The sequence below is a fragment of the Homalodisca vitripennis genome, chromosome 4, assembly GCF_021130785.1.
Source record: "Homalodisca vitripennis isolate AUS2020 chromosome 4, UT_GWSS_2.1, whole genome shotgun sequence".
Taxonomy (NCBI): Eukaryota; Metazoa; Arthropoda; class Insecta; order Hemiptera; family Cicadellidae; genus Homalodisca; species Homalodisca vitripennis.
Genome location: NC_060210.1, coordinates 68,757,423 through 68,775,596, shown reverse-complemented (window position 1 = coordinate 68,775,596; position 18,174 = coordinate 68,757,423). Strand labels below are relative to the sequence as shown.

General features: G+C 33.4%; 1 pseudogene; it reads right to left on the bottom strand.

The window, feature by feature from the left end:
• Positions 1-470: 470 nt before the first annotated feature.
• Positions 471-17,924, bottom strand: LOC124359480 (annotated as a pseudogene).
• Positions 17,925-18,174: the final 250 nt, after the last annotated feature.

Sequence of the window (18,174 nt, the reverse complement as noted above, 5' to 3'; positions counted from 1 at the left end):
ATTTGTCAGAAATTTTCTCAACAAACAAAATAAATCCATGAAGCTAACTATCTATAGGAATTAAAATGGGCTACAAACCTCTAAAGATCCACAAGTTTTTGTTTATAACAACATAAAAATAAAACTTGACACCCATACATATCGTATATGCCTTATGCTGTTTTTGCTCTCTTTAGAATCAATCACCCATAGGGGTTGGAATGATGTAACAATATATATATTGTACTGATCCACAAGTGGTCATTAATGTATTCAGCTTAAATTAGGTTATGTTGGGATGGTTGTTAAATAATATTTACCTGATTAAAATACATTTTACTCCAAAATGAACGTAATAGGGCGGTCCTAAGGCCCAAAATCAGGATGGCCATCGCCGGTACATCCGGCTCTTAAAGGAGTTAATTTGCATTCCAATTTGGGCTGCAAAATAAAAATTTGAAAACCATTTTGGTACAAATAAATAAAACTGCTTCAAAGTTCGAAAATAAATGTAATAATAACAATAAGAGTACTAAATAACAATAATTCGTGTAAAAATGCAATAAACTTCTTATAAACCGTATTTAAATTACTCTAGTATTTTTATATACAATTCAATTTAAAATTAGTATACTTTTCATATAAGGTTTCAAAAAATTTTAAAATTATTCATTTCTTCTAGTGATTCTAATACTAAAAGGGTGCTTGGCAGTAGTAAAGGCGATCAGAGGGTTGAGCTCAAGCTTGGAGGGAGTGTCTGGAGCTGGAGATATCTGATACTTGGACAATATGGCGGCCAGACCGACTTTCACCTGGAGCCTGCCAAATCTCAAACCTGGAAGAAAATAATACTTAAAATGGATACATTTAGAAGATCCAGAAAGTTTTAATGAAATACTTGGCCTGCCAAAACCTAGAATTAGGCGTAAATTTTATTTTGTTTTTAAAAGTCCATGCTGTTACAAACATCATAGTACGTAAGGTCATAAAGTCGTGAAATAAAATAAGTTTAAAAATAAATATAATAATTTCAGCTAATTTAATAAAGTACAATAAAATTATATTTTTCTTAAAACGTTAAAAATCGTATATTGATAATACATGTATTACAATGCTCCTAGGAAGATTCTAGACGAAGGAGTAAAGTTTCATTTATTTAATGTCTACTAATTAGCCTACTAAATGAGTGATCAGAGATGTAAATTATATATATATATATATATATATATATATATATATGTTTGTATATATATATATATATATATATATATATATATATATATATATATATATATATACAAAGAAAGAACGAATGAAGTTACAGGCCTAAATACGAAATAAATCTAAATTATACTAATCTAAAACATAAACTGTAAAATAATTTAAAATAAATGTTGTACCTAATTTTCTTCTTCTTTTAGATGCCTTTACGAAACAGTTTTACTTTACGGAAATGTAATTAAGCATTAGTGGCACACAGTGTTAAAGCTCGTGGCTATACAAAACGCTGATAACAACTTCGAGGTTTCAGAGAAAATCTATCATCATTTTCCAAAGTGCCGAAGAGTTGAACCTCCCAGGTGAACCCACATTGAGTACACCAAAACCCGGTGTGTCACTTAAATCTATGTAATCTTATATGTCCAGGAGCGGCACATCACTAACCGCAAATGCCGAGTTCTGGGGCGCAAGAGTAATTCGATGGTCTAGTCTACTGCGAGAGATGACTGTTGGAGTTGGGCTTTGTTACCATTTTGTGTCCTTTGACTTGCACATTCTCAGACCCTGCAACCAGACTTGCACTCATGCGCACGCATACCCATATCACGCACACACACAGAACAACCACGTGGTGGATCAGATACCCGGGTTAGTGTTATCTACACTGCGAGTTTACCCTTCCTATACACAGCAACAAATCATTTACTGTAACTTTAAAAATAGACAATGTGTATGTACTCTTCAAATTTCCGAAGTGGCTATAGTGTATTTCTTTATAATTAGTGCGAAGTTGAGAAAATACTAGTAATGAAATAGGTTTAAAGAGGTCTTGGAAAACGAAATCTCAGTTTAACTGCATTCCTCGTTTGATATTGGTGTCACTTGATCTTAAAGGGCCTCTGAATATTTGAAGATATAGGTTAACAGATGTCTAACACACAATTTCCTAATATCAAAAACTTTAAGATCTTTGAACACCGTATCTGATGAGTACAATTGACTCTTACCAAGGGCAAACTTAATGACCTTTTTGTGTTACCCCCAAAGGTTGCAGTGTTGTTTTGTATGCACAACTGAACGCTATAATTCCGCTTTTCAAGACTGATTGTTCATTCACAAAAAAAGTTAAAAAAAAGTATATAATGGTCTCCTTTTAAAATCTATAACAGTCAAAAATGAGACACCAACGATCATATATTCAAACTATAATTTTTGTTGCACATATTTATGATCCATTATGACATATATTAAAAGAACATTGATAAACTGTACTTAACAAATCAACTGTAAATAGCTCGTCTCGCGGTATAGTTAACATTAATGTTTGATATGCCGCAGTGTACAGAGAAAGACGTTTTCACAAATAAAGAGAATAGTTCTTTAACAACCCAAAATGCTAATAATAGTACATTAATTCATATTAATTACTACAACAAATCAGGTTTGTTTATTATTTGGCTAAAAGATTATACAGACTAAAGCACAATATATATCAGAGATGTTTAATTCCTCTCTAAAAAACCCTGTTAAGTTTATTACACGAATATACTGATCTAATACTCAATTTGAATAAACAAACATTTTTATAGCAAGCTGCTTAAAAAACATTAACTAATATGCCTTATTTTAAAGCAACTTTTGGAATACATGCGCAAATAAACCAAAACTGTATTACTATTCACCTTCTATTCAACTTTATCATAAACTACAAAAAAACTTCCTCTGATTTAAAAATATAAATTAAAAATAAGAAACAAAAACAAACTGAATGTAATGTAAAAATACAATTTTTTTAAACTTCTCGTATTTTAACAACTCACTAGTCATACTTAGGGTATGTGTCCTGACATCCGGAAGAAAGAATGCAAGGACGTTAAAACAAGTCATTTTAGAATATAGTTAAGTCATCTGGATGTGATGATAAAGTTGGGAAGAGTTTTGTAGTTGCGATCGATTTTCTCCTTATGTTGCTGTCTTTGAACATGATGGAATCGTTAATTGAAATTGATCTTCAACCCCCTCCCCTACTCACTTTCAGAAGTTATATTGCTAATGATAAGAGATTCCAGAAGTTTATTATGGTATTATGAAAAATATCAATGAATTTTACATATCGAATTTGATTAAGTATGTTTCCACACATCACAAAATTTATATTGTTCCGTAGCTATAATAAACAATAACAGCATCTGCAAAGCTAAAATATCTGCATTACTCTTATATATAAGGATTTATTATTACCTATGCAAATCCTAGGGCCTTCGCCGAAGGGGAGGAAAGGCGTAATGATGTCGGTCTTTGGAGTTTTCCACAGAGAAGCGGTCAGGATCGAACTCGTAAGGGTCCGGGTAGATGTCGGGATCGTGATGGATGGCGTAAGTAGGGATGTTCACCCTTACATCCTTATCGATGACCAGGTCGGTGCCAGGGAACTGGTACCTTTTCCGTGCAGACTCTGGTCAGAAATGGCAGAGAAGCGTACATCCGCAGAGTCTCTGAAACATCATGTATAATGAGAACTCCAACTACCAGGAATGTCTGATCAAGATTGCGACGTCTACACGAGCGATCGAAGCTTTCTTTTAAACGTTAACTTAGCAGATATTAAGTAAAGATATCAAGTAGCTCTTGTTAATAACAATTCAATCTCAACATACGTATTGCAGTTCGTAAAAGGCTTAGATTACTGAAACCACTGGACATAAAACCTTCTGGCCATCAGAAGAAAAATTCTTCGACCTCCTTCTAGGATCACATCACTATGTGTTATTCTTATATATGAGCAATAGGCTATACATGCCAAATTTGTACTAAAATATGTCCATTAGATTTTTTGTCCTGAAGTATCAAATTGCTAAATACCCAAACACACAATGAAATTTTCAAACAATATTCTTTACAAAAGATTGTATTTATAACACAAATAGGATATGAAAATCCTTATTAAAATAAGAGTATTATGCTTTTGATGATACGGTCATTATGGCTCAAAGTGATAACCTTTAAACATTTATTTTGGGAAGCTTTTTAAATATAAAATAATTAGAAATATTCAGATGACTATGAAAGTAAACGATAAAACATATTACCCAATTTGCTATTCATGTTGAATACCTGTGATTGACTTTGTGAACAAGATAGGCAATATTCTTTTATATTTTAAGTTGGAAAAAGATTAACATGAGTTTTTACATTTAAATGTTATTTAAATTAATTTCCCGTCAATGTTGACAGGATGTCAGGCAGTATAATTTTACCATTTACGACCTGGTCCATGTAAGTCATGTCCTGAAGCGCTTGGTATGTTATCTTGCCGTCATAGTTGGCCAACACTTCGTCTATTTCTCTAGAAAGTTTTTCTTGTGCTGATGGATTCTTGGCCAGTTCATACAGACAGAAGCTGGTGGTAGAAGCCGCAGTCTCAAATCCCGCAGCGAAGAACACGAACGCTTGCGCGGTCATTTCCTCAAGTGTCAGCTCTGGCAACAAAAAGCACGATTTTAAAAGAATTTATGATTTCTGTGCAGATTGTTCATGAATGTATAACAGCATTGTATCTGCTCTAATGTTCAATAAAGTTAATGTTTACATTAATCTTCTGTAGCTGGTTTAAATGAACTAAAATAGAGTTTTAACTAATCACTCTGCAACAATGAACTGATTATAAACTTGGCAAACTCGTTATTGTAAGTACTGCCAATCCAGTACTTTTAACACTTTCAGTAAACAACCAATTAAATTTTATAAATGGTAATTATCTTTTAATTAAGTTACCACTTAAGTTAACTACATTATATGATTTATACTTTCTTTTATGTTCTACTTCAGTAATATTTATTGTATTGAATAAAATTCATACTTACGTTCTTTTGAATTACTATGATGACCATTCTTAATTATGTTCGTAAGTTTGCAGAAAGTATTTGCTTCGGTGCAAGTTTTATCATCTTCATCATCAAGGTTTTTGTTTTCCTTCACTTTCATAAGCAATTCGACAAAATCATTCCTTACAACGTTATGTTTTTGGCGGTATTCGATAGTATCGCTCATGATTCTTTGAAGAACCTCTGATATTCTTGGGTGAAACATGTCCAATTTAAGTGTTCTTGCAATTATAGGAAAAGCTCGGTGTATCATGAATTTTAAGAAAAACTCTCGTGTTGATACAAATATAAGCTGGCCAACTTTGTAGAACTCATCGTCCCTGTTCTCGATGGAGTTGACCTCCAGCCCAAAAGCGCAAGTAGCGATGATGTCTGTGGTGAACCTGGCGATCAGATCCTTCACCTCAAACTCTCCTTTCTGTAGGACAACTTTTTCGATGTGGTCCTGGAGTTGGTCCGCACATCTTCCCATCAGCTGAAACATGTTCTTCATCTTCCCCGATGTGAATGTTGGAGTCAGTTTTGTCCTCATTTCCTTCCACTCTTGGCCCTCGAGGGCAAACAGATGTTTAGAAATATATTCATGAGTCGTAACTGTAAAATCTCTAGTAGTAAAATGATTGAAGTCTTTCGACAGAACCTGTTTACATAGATCCAGGTCAATCAGCATGAGGGTTGGTTGTCGAAGAGTGAAGGACCCGACATACTTCAGTCCCATTTTTTTATACTTGGTGTATTCCCTTTGCATTATAGTCCCAAAATCTGCTTTTCCAAAGAACTGATCATGGAGGTTTCCAAGAGGAAATTTTGGTTCGATAAATATAACCCCTTTTTTCTTCCAATAATCATATTTGTGTGTAAGATATAAATAAAGTGACACTAAGATAGCAGCCAACCCCACTAAGATCTCAATGAACATCCTGAAACAAAAACAAATTTTGTAAGATGAGTTCGTATTCAATAACGAATTTTAAAAAAAACTTCTACAGCCTGTTATTTGCGTCGGTAATAACATAATCTTATACCAGTTGTCTTGATACGATAATAATATAAAAATATAAAATATATGGAACGTCTTACTTAAGTGAAAATGTTTGTTTGTGTGGATCAAAAAGTTCTGCGATAAAGCTTTAAAGAAAGCATCCTAGAATTATCTCCTAGGCTGATTCCTTTCTTATCTTTCTTTGGTAACGCTCTCATGATATCTCTTCATTTGGTTCAGTTTGAGTTCTGCAGCTTCTCAACAAACATGGCAGATTCCAGTGAATTCAAATCTGAATACCGCAGGGTAATTGAATGAATTGAGTGAAAAATTTCTTTATTGTTGTCAGTTTTACATTTTACATACAGTAGATCTTAAACTAAAATCAACAATAAAGCCCGAGGTAACAAAATACCTGTTCGGGAATTACACTAGTACACAGAAAGAAACAGCAACTCGAAAAAAAAGGACTGCCCTACCAGATCCTCGTAATGATACACTCTAAAACAACTATAACTAGATTAACTTCTAAAAAAAAGTAACATAAAACGGAATATACGTGAAATGTTGATCAGATTTTCAGGTAAATTATAATATAAAGTTACAATTTAAAAGTGTAATGATCATACTGTAATGTAAAACCTGTCTACATCTTCTTCTAATAACAAAAAATGCCGAAGCATTTTAACAAACTTGTTTTTTATTTTACATTTTCTTAAATATTCTGGTAAAGAATTAAAAAAAACTTTGGTCCTAAAAAAAGATAGAATTTTTTAAACAAGGTTAGATGGGGTCTCGGAACTTGAACGTTTATTCTTCTCTGACTATAATGTGAATTTGCATTGTAAAAACTGCTGCTTTGATTATAAAATGATTTTAATATTTTATAGATATACAGATTTTTTATCGGTAACACATTTAAATCTCTAAAAATTGGAGCTGAACTCTCCATTTTATTCTTAAATTTTATTATTCTTATGAAATGTCTTTGCAGAGTAATAATTGGTTTGAGGGTTGTAATATAAGTTCCTCCCCAAATTTATAAACCGTATTCAATTTTAGAATTTATAAAGGCAAAATAAACTTGTTTAAGCAATCCTGTATAGCATACCGTTCTAAGAGAATAAAAAAGTCTAACATACTTCACTAGTTTAGACTTAACTTCAGCTATATGAGATTTCCAATTCAACTTTGAATCTACCAGTAATCCAAGATATTTAATACTATCAACCTGTTCTAAGTTTGAACAATTACACACTATATTATTATTAGAATGACAACTCAAAACATGGTATTTAACAGGTGAAATAAAGGATACTTTTCTACATAAGTTAAATAATAAGTATTTGGTTTTAGGGCTCATTACCATGAAGTTATTAGAAAACCACCATCTTAAAGCATTTACATCATGTTGCATACTCAGTTGTACTTGTGCTAGTGAGTCTGCTTTATAAAATAAAGCAGTATCATCCGCAAATGCTACAATCTTGCCCTTGAAATTACCATTGCACAAATTATTAATATAAATTAGAAAAAGAGGGCCAGACAAAACTGATCCTTGGGGTATCCCTATACCTAGTTTACCTACTTCACTAAAAGTTTTATTAGCTCTAGTTACTTGGGTTCTATCTGTCAAATAAGAACAAAACCATTTCAAAGCAATTCCCCTGATGCCTGATTCTATTTAAAAGTACTCGATGATCCACTGTATCGAACGCCTTCATGACGTCGACAAATAGTCCAGCGCACACTTTTCTTTCATTCATACATCGAGTCTTTTATCGCTACAGTATGAAAGATATTTTGGTGACAACTATTCATACGAGTGGGATTAGTGTTTTCTGCTTCTATTGTTTGTCTCAGGTCTACTGCAATTGAACAAAAGAAATTATTCAAAATGTTGGACACCTCTTTCGGGTTTGAAGTTATAATATCATTGTAGTTTTTCACCAGAATTACACCTGAGTTTTTAACTTTATCCGCTACTAATTCCTTTATAGTTTTCCACTGTTTTTTTGTATTGGTTTTGTTTGACTCTATAACATTTGAATAATACAATTGTTTAGTGCGCTTTATTTGGTTTTTTAAACTGGTTAATAATCCTGTACCTATTTCTTAAATTCACATCATTAGGCTGCTTGACAACTTTTTTGTACAAATTATTTTTTTCTTTAACGGCTTTTACAATACTTGCATTGACCCAGGGTTTTAAAAACTTATTACTAACGTTTACACAATTCGTAGAGACTGAAACATAACTTTGAATTTTAATCAGGAACATTTCAAATGCATCGGATATTGAAGTACAGTTGTATATTTCCAACCAGTTTTCTTGGCTTATAAGTAATTTAAGTGTATTTAAATTTACTGAAACATGTTCAAAAAAGTTTTTTGTTTTACGTGATATACAAGTATTTTTAATATTTAATACCAAAACTGTCATCCAATGATCGGTTATATTTATCTTCAAGACTTCTGCTGTGTACTTAACAGAACTATCAAACTTACTTCTACAAAAAACATGGTCTATACAGGTTTCTGAATGATTATTTACCCTTGTGGGTTCATTGACGAGTGAGTTGAGTCCATGACTTGCCATTAAAATTAAATAGTCCTCTACACTTCTAATAGATGTATCCAACAAATTAATATTTAAATCCCCTTTCACTATAAAATTTTCAGATTTTATACCGCTTAGTATGTTTTGAAATTCGTCATTAAACATATTGATTGAGAACGTCTGTAATCTGTAAACTGCTAAAAGATTAACAGCTATGCCCCGTTCAAGATTGAAGTGAAGGTGTACGACATCTGCCGTCGCCATTGTTGTTTTAACCTGACGTACACAATTCAATTGGTCGGATACAAACACCGCCACGCCCCCCGCACGGTACTTATTATTACATTGAACATTTAACAAGAAAGTAGGCAAATTGTACTGACCCACCTCACTGTCACTTATCCAAATTTCTGTTAGTATAATAAATGTCAGGCTTTCTTTTCAAACTTTCAAGAAACACTAAAAAATTGTCAAAATTAGACCTTAAACTACGGATGTTTTGATGTACTATTATTAAATCTGAACTATCAATAGTAGTAAACAAACTATTTTTGAAACTTGTTTCTTTTAAACTATTCATTTTTAATCATTTTTATGTAAACAGCAGCCCGTGCAATGGCGGGGGTCTCTACCACCGAGGAAGTTTAGAACTCAGAAATCAGTTTTCTGACCAAAGTGAGTCAGCCACAGTTCTCTGGGATACCTAGGATACAAGCCATATTGGAAAAAAGACGAGGGATGATAAGCAAAGGAGTTCTGAACGACAACGCTCCAGTTCATCAGTATCGTTTTACCCTGCGTGAGTGTGGTTTCGAACAACTCAACCATCCACCCTATAGTCTAAATCTGGCACCTAGTGATTATTTCTCCTAGTTTTCCAATATGAAAAAAACTGCTTAAATTAATGAGATTTCACGACTAAAAGATTTTCTATACAATCTGGTGGATTAACACTTTAAATCTGATTGGTTGCATTCATTCATCCTAAATATTTTAGATATAAATAAACGTGATTATTAGTGTCCTTTTAGGTAGGATTTCATATATACTGCCGAAATAAATGATGGAAAAAGTCCGCATTTACAAAATTTGATCTTTTAATATCTCCGCCAAATTTATTGGCCAATAATTTTACAATTGTTCGACTTAAAAAATTCACAACTCTATCTTGGTGAAAAAGTATGTTTTATGATTGAATTTGAAATCCTGTTTTTCTAAATTAACCATATTATTATCAATATTCCAATTGTCATCAAATCTGCCTACTTCTTCCCGCCGATTGGGAAAGATTATTTTACTTTTGTCATGGGCGTAGACATATTAATCAACGTTATGCGCTAATAGGAAAGGTGATAAGGAAAATGGAGTTAATAATGATAAAGGTTGATGGGAAGGGAGATTTTGAGGCTTCATGTATGCCTCAGTTCGGTCCAATCGTAGTTTGTATATCTTTAGTTATTCAAATTTAAATGATTCATTTGTTTAAAAGAATTTTAATTTAGTTTTGTTACACTTGTACTTAGATACTGTACTTTACATCATTCACGTGTAGCATTTTACTACTGAATGTTGAATTCTTATCACTTTAATAATCTCCAACACCTACATTTCTTCTACCTCGTTGTTTGTTTTCCATTAACATATTATTCATCTATTTTTAATATACAGGTTTAATTGTTTATTTTCCTCAAAGGTTTTCATATATTGATCTGTTCATTATAGTTTATTATCAATTTCACCATCAAAATATGATTGGCGTTAATATTTTAGTTTCTTTTGTTTAATTCAAATTTTAGTTCAACGTTTTTGTTTTATTTTTACGTTTTTTTTAAGATATATAACAAGACTTGGTTATAATTCAGTTATAAAAAGATTCGTTTTCAGTAAATTACATCTTCCTTTCCCTTATAGGTACACTAACATGAAACTCATAGATGTATGAGTTATTTTACGCGATCGCAATCACTTAATATGAAACTTTAAAATCGTTACAAAAAATGCTCCGAAACCTCAAGATTTTAAAGTTGTAATTCATGCATATATTACATTATGCGTTAACAAGCGAAGTCGCTTAGTTATTGTGGACTATCAGTTTTATAAAGGAAATACATTTTCTAATACGTACTATTGCCTAGCGAAATTGTTATATAATTTTTAAGGACTCGGCAGGGCCTTCATGGAACCGTTGTTTTTGTCCGTCCGTCCAATAACTTTTTTAAAGAAAGTTTATAGGAATCTGAGACTTGTTACAAAGGATTTTATTTACCCAAGAAATAACTCTTATTGATTTGAGGTCAAAAGGTCAAAAAGCAGCAAGTTTCTGGTTGTCAATGCGTTTGTATGTGCCTCTTGTAAAAACTTTCTGAATTTTGGAGTGAAACCCTGAAAGGGCAGCCCGTCCTTCTGGTCACTGTCGTTCGTAAAATCTCTTCTGAATGTTCAATTCTCGTTCGTTAAATATTCTTTAAACTTATTATGTTTCAACTAATTATGTAACACTTTAAAGTGAGCTATTCCTCATCTCGTAGTTCTTATTTTGTGCCTATATTTATCTATAGTTCTCTATTTCAATTTAATAACTTTACTGTATGGTAATCGTGGTTATGTAGCGCAATATAATGAATCAATGATTGAAAAATGCCTTTATTTTATTAAAGAGGCGGAGTTAGTGCTATTAAGCCCTCTCTACTACTCAACCTCATATTGTACTATACCGAAAATTTACAATAGTTTAATACACTTGTGGTAAATTATTAACTTATTCTTTAAATAAAAAAACAAAAATGCCTGACCTATACAAAATTAAATTATCTTAAAGTAAAATCTGTATATTGCAATGAATACTTAAAATACAAAAGTAAAACTTTATTCATCTTATGATAAATACAAGATAATTCAAAATGAAGAGCAAGAAAGAAGAAACATTCAATCACTCTAACACACCGATTGACCACATGACCGCTACAAGCAGCACCACTCGTCACCCTCACAGGCCCCCAAGCAGCAAGCCCCCCCCAATATATGTAGCTCAGTGAATTTGCTGCCATGTTTTAACTACTATTCTGCACACCCGGTTTGCAACTTCTTCGATCCAGAATGAGATTTCCGTACTGTGGTAAAGCGCAAAGGAGTACCCAAGCGCGATACCTCTCTCCCCACACCTATCAACTATTTTGTCCTAATCAACCTACTTCCCTCTTCTGTTCCCTCCCTTAATCTCTCTTTCGTCGTGTTGCCCGTCTCACTCTCCCCCTTCTTTTGTTAAATATCCTTTTTATCACTCTGTATGGTAATGAGCTACTTTCTAAATCAGCTGAGACCTGCGAAAGTCATGTAGCTAAGTTAGCTAGCCTCTCCAAAACATTAGTTTCCTTATGTAAAAAATTATTTCTCAGTATATCAAATCCGGATTTATCCAACAGCTACACTAATTATTTTGTTGTTTAAATGATGAGAATCTTTTAAAATATTTCGTGTAATCTTTTTCATTGGGATGAAAAGTATCGTTCAATAGTTTGCTCGAAAGTTCTATTGCAGGGCCTTACACTCGGCTTTGCCTCGCGCGTATTAAAACGTACTATTACCAAGGAATTTCCCAGCTTTTCCATAGCTCCTTACTTTAATAATGTTTCTCTCTGTAAACTCCATTCATACGTGCTTCTTTCATGCGAGTCATATTTAGATTGCATCTAAAAAGACAACCGCGAAATTCATACATATATTTTGGCTGCTATTTATTATGAAGAAGCATTTAATTTTAATATTGCCATTTAAGAAACGATTTAAAATGGAAATAATATAGTTATCTGTCTTAAAACTCATACTTTATAACGTGATCCAACTTTATATCTTTTTCAGGGTCTTGTAATGATACATACCAGAAATATATTTAACGTCTTGAACGTAAATGTAAAATGTAATGGATTATTTTTTAATAATTATATTCTATTGTCTATTCAACAGATTAGTATACGTCACTAAACTTATAGTGTAGATAATAGTTTGGCTTATACAGCCTAGGCAATCCAGTAAAAGATTATTTTTAATGGACTGAAAGCTTAACGTGTTAAACAACTACCTCTGTATTATTGGACACTAAGTTTTATACAAAAGCTTCACTGCGGCTTATGTTCTGTCTACATAATCTAAAGTGATGGCACAGTACTATTATATTGCGTACTAGGTACATCCACAGCACTCAATTAATTTGCTAACGGATGAACGGACGGAGTAGTGATATTACTGTACGTTTAGAACCAACAAAACACTTATTCGCTGTTCATAAGTGAGCTCGTAAATTTGTTCAGAGATTCGATTAGTATAGTTAAAGTAATACATTTGTTATAGTTTATGTTGATTTAATATTTTACTCCAACCACAACTTAAAGCAATATTCCTGATATCTAAATACGATGGGAGGTATTACTTGCCCCCCCCCTTTACTCCACCACGGGAAGAAAATAGTCATACAAAAACGTTTATTTAGTTTTCCAATCGACTACAGATTAAATTTATTTTCATTACAATACACCTTCCTATTAAAATCGTTAAGCAAGTATGTAAATTTTCAGCCAAAATCTAAATATTTAATTATGGTGTCACTAAATTATATTATTGCAGTTATCACTACATCTACTGTCCTGTAATGAAGTTACACTTGCCCTTAATACATAAAAAGGTTAATTTCAGGAAAACCGAAGATTTATTGAATTTTGACATACTAACAACCATTTTATCTCATTCCCTGAATGCCAAGGCTCATACACTGTCACAATATAAATAGTAGTAATTTAGAAGTAGAGGCCTAATTTGCAATGTATAAGCACACACCTTGCATTTTCATTGAAATAGATAAGGGATTTGTTCAAGAAAGCGATCATTAGTTAGATGTGCTAATTTTGATGGTCGAAATGTGGGGTATCAAAAGGATTAAAAATATAAAAAGCTAAATTTTTCTCAGGTTATACAGGGTGATTCAAAACTAAACGGCAATCTCTCGGGAGATGCAAAAATGCATATTCTTATCTGCATAAAATATTAACTAATGTTTAGGTTGTGAGTAACAGCTGATCATTTATTCAACACTTTTTATCGTCATATTTTCTTTGCAAAGGTTGGCAATATCAGCTGATCAACAATTAAGTTCATGAAGTAATATTTGAATAACCTTTATGGAGGTTTTTGTATTGTGGCGTGTGAAGATTGTATTTTGTGAGATCCTGTGATTATTTGGAAATATTTTATACAAGTGTATAAAATATTTTATTAAATATTTATTTTTAAAATATTTTATTAAATATTTTTATAAAAGTGTATGTAATTATCTTAGTAAATAATGGCAGATAATGTAAATGGTATGTATTCGTTTGAAGAGTATACGGACATGATACTGATTTACGGCAAAGTTAACAAGAATGGTTAAGCTGCAGTTCAGGAATATCGTGATACTTTTCCACATCGAAGAACACTTGATCGCAAAACATTTGAAGCTGTGGAGAGACGACTTAGAGAAACTGGTAGCTTTAAACCGAAGCGAATAGATACTGGTCGTCAACGTAGCGCAAGGAACTATAATAATGAACAAGCAATAATAAATGCTGTAGAATTATCACCAACCACAAGCACCAGACGATTATCACGTCAGTTAAATATTTGCCAGTCAAGCGTATGGCGGACACTTCATGAAGCACAGTTGTACCCATTCCATATAACACGTGTTCAAGACTTATTACCGCAAGATCTTAATAAACGGAAGATGTTCTGCCGCTGGTTAAGAAGAAATTGTTTACGACATCAGTATTTTCTTCGGCGTATTCTCGTTACTGATGAATCCTGTTTTACTAGAAATGGAATTGTAAATTTTCGTAATACCCATACTTGGGCGTACGACAACCCACATGAAACTGCGACGAGGCATTTTCAACATACATTTTCAGTCAATGTATGGCTTGGTGTTCTGGGTGATAATTTGATTGGTCCATTTTTCTTCCCTAATCGACTTAATGGAGTAGCGTACTTAAATTTTTTAAGAACAAACCTGCCTACCCTCTTGGAAGATATTCCTGTTCAAAACAGAATAAATGCATGGTTTATGCACGACGGAGCACCTCCACATTTTTCTAATGATGTGAAAAACTATTTAAATGATACATACGGTAGACAATGGATTGGTCGAAATGGACCAGTAAAATGGCCACCACGTTCTCCTGACCTCACGCCAGCAGACTTTTTCTTATGGGGTTGGATGAAGTCAATTGTTTATTCAAAACGGATTAACACCATAGAGGGGTTACGTAATCGCATTACAGAGGCGGCAGAAACTATCAAGAATGCTCCAAACGTTATGAAACGCGCTAGAAAAGAGTGGATTCGTCGTGCGAAAACGTGCATTGCTAACAACGGAGGAGCAACTATTATAGGTGATTATTACAGTTTTATAAAGGTAAATACATTTTATGTTAATGTTCAGTCTAGAATAAATGATCAGCTGTTACTCACAACCTAAACATTAGTTAATATTTTATGCAGATAAGAATATGCATTTTTGTGCGTCTGTTTTATTTTTAAATAAAGCTAAATTTCAATACCTATTATTAATTTTTTTCCTAAGTAATTCACATGAATCTTTTCAGAATTAAATGTTCTACAAATCTGTTTAAGAAAAAAATGACCTTTATTTAACATTTATGGAAGTAATCTTACGTTAAACACAAAGTGTGTTATTTCTTTGCACCAATTCTTGTGTTTTACGTAAGATATCTCTGAAAGTATTGTATTTACAGCTCTGGGACGAATTTTAATAAATGTGTCAGATATAAAAACATAAAAAACAATCGTATTTGTATCTTTGTAACTACCTTTACCATTTTTATACGGCCTGACTTCACCAAGGGTTCTGATATCCGGGCGAAATCTTTCGCTAGGCGTAACTCGCTAACGAAGCGTTTCCGGGCATATGGTTATATGAACTTTTTTACTTGTTTTTAGCTATAGAATAAGCTCCCGAGAGATTGCCGTTTAGTTTTGAATCACCCTGTATATTTTTCTTGGTACTGAAAGTCACTACTTTAAGGGTCTGTTTACGATTATCTTCTCATGATTTAACACTTATTTACGTGTCTAACGATGAGTTTTATGTGTTTCAAGCTAAGAAAATTTTTGGTTTTGGGTTATCTTTTCATGCTTTAAACCCTTCATCAAAAGTAGCGCGGTTAACGGTTACTTTCTTTCTTAGGACGATTTCTCTATCGATTTCGAGAAAGAAAACCTGGTTCTGTGCTTTTACAATGCAGATCGGCAATCGGCTCTTAGATTATAACACTGCACCATTGGATTTTGTAAATGTTTACAGAAAGAAATGACTATTGCTTCTGTTGAAACTGCACAATTGTTTCGTAATCGAACTTTGCGTACAGAAACATGTAACAATAGCAGTGTACAAGTACTTGTGATTGTTGTGATGGAGGCCGCTATGTTGTTTACGTTACCGCCCCCTCGCCGCGCCGTCACCACCTTTTCAAAACAATACACGTACTGATGAGAATGCCACTTTCTCACGTGTCAGTTGATGGCACGCTGTGCGGCGTTTCGTCAGACGGTGGTGGCTCTGTCACGTCACACTACACGACCCGAATATCAATCAGCAAGCGGTTCATTTTTGATTAATTTATGTTTAATTTGTTTGAGTTGAGGCCATATTATACTAGGTATTTTCCTCGAAAATCCTTGGAATTTACCTGAATCAAGGTTTGACATGGAATATTCATATCGGTTACGTTTGCTCCAAATTAGCCCTTGACATTTGTACTTTGAGGTGTCTAGCTAAATACTGCCCTACTCAGGTTATGATGACGACTTATTATGACTTTATCTGTCCACATCTCGCCTACAGACTAGTGCTGTGGGGTGCATGTGCAAGTTACTAATTGTTGAGAGCGCTCAAGCTTAAAAAACGGGCGATACGCATCATTTCAAAATTAAAATTAAGAGTCATGCAGAGGCCAGTTTTCAAAATATTTCAACTGTTGACTCTGCCAAGTCTCTACATTTTAGAAATAACGCCATGTTGTATGTTTAGACTACCTTGACCAACGGACGGGATGTTCACTCGTACAAGACAAGAGGCAGAGAAAACTACCGAACCAGGAGACACAAGACGGTATTTCATGAACATTTGCCCTCCCAGGCAAGAGTTCATCTTATCAACAGATTGCCAAATGAAGTTTAAAATTCGCCTACGCATAAAGCATTTAAAACCCGTTTTAGACGCTGCTTAGTGTCAAACGCGTTTTATAGCGTGAATAAATTCTTAACGAGAGTAAAATTATAATTTATTATTAAAATAACTCACTGAAAAACAATTTTTTGAAGTAAGCGGACAATTTCACAAGGCAATGGACACGTACAGGAATACGGAAATAGACATTAAATATAACTTTATTTAACAATTTAAATTACTCAGTGTCCATTTAAAACTTATATCATTGCAATGTTCAGCTCAGAAACATTCAGTCAGCCAAACGTCAGACTTTAATAGAAAAAATATTAATTTACACATTAGGTGTAGGTTTAAATAATAAAAACAATATTGATCTAACAAAAATTGCACTGTTAAACTGTACAACATTAAAAAATTACAAATATTCAAAATACGAAAGATAGAGGAAGGTTCGGAATTTTAACTTCCCCGGTATACTTCTGTTGTTGCTAGAGGAAACGTAAAGCGCCTTAATTCTGTCAGTACTCAAATCAGTGGTAATATAATTAAGAGGCTGACATTTAATGAACTACTTCGAGTACGTAGCCAGTATTATGTTCAAGTACCCAGTATAAAAGTGTGACATTGCATAAAATTAATCGTAAATCAGTAATAACTTATATACTATTAAGTGATTTTTTCGTACCTCACTTTACACTAATGCATATAAATATGATGGCGTTACATCATAGGAGGTTCGTAATGACTCAATAAAATAAACTATACAAGTATTTGTAAGTATTCAATCGTACCTCAAATTACCATTTAATGTAATAACTGCAATACTTCATCTGTTTATATTTATTGACTTGTGTTATCACAGTAGCAATTGTTTAAAGATTCGTAATGCGGATTGGGCACAAACAAAACAATTAACAGTACTCACCTAATAACTTGACCATCGACTATGTTTCACTACAGAAGAGAACGCGTCTGATATCGACCGCCGACTGACAGCCTACCGGTTACAACAAGACTGACAACCCAAACGCCGACTGCAGTGCGTGCACGAAGGCCATCGCCCCCACTCCCATTTTCCTGTTGTCTCAGTTATCTCGCCGACCAACCTCTCTGGCTGACCGAGATGAACAAGGCCTTGGCCACGACACGAGCGGTGGGTGGGCGGTGAGTGTTGTTAGAGCGCAAATCTAAATGTTTGTACTGTACATAATTAGCGGGAAAAAATCCAAACGCGAGCCTAAAACTGTTAAAAAAAAGTAAGATACACAGGGCCGGAAAATATCGTCATCCTCAATGCTTCAATTGCAAAAGAAAAGTGGGAATTTTTTAA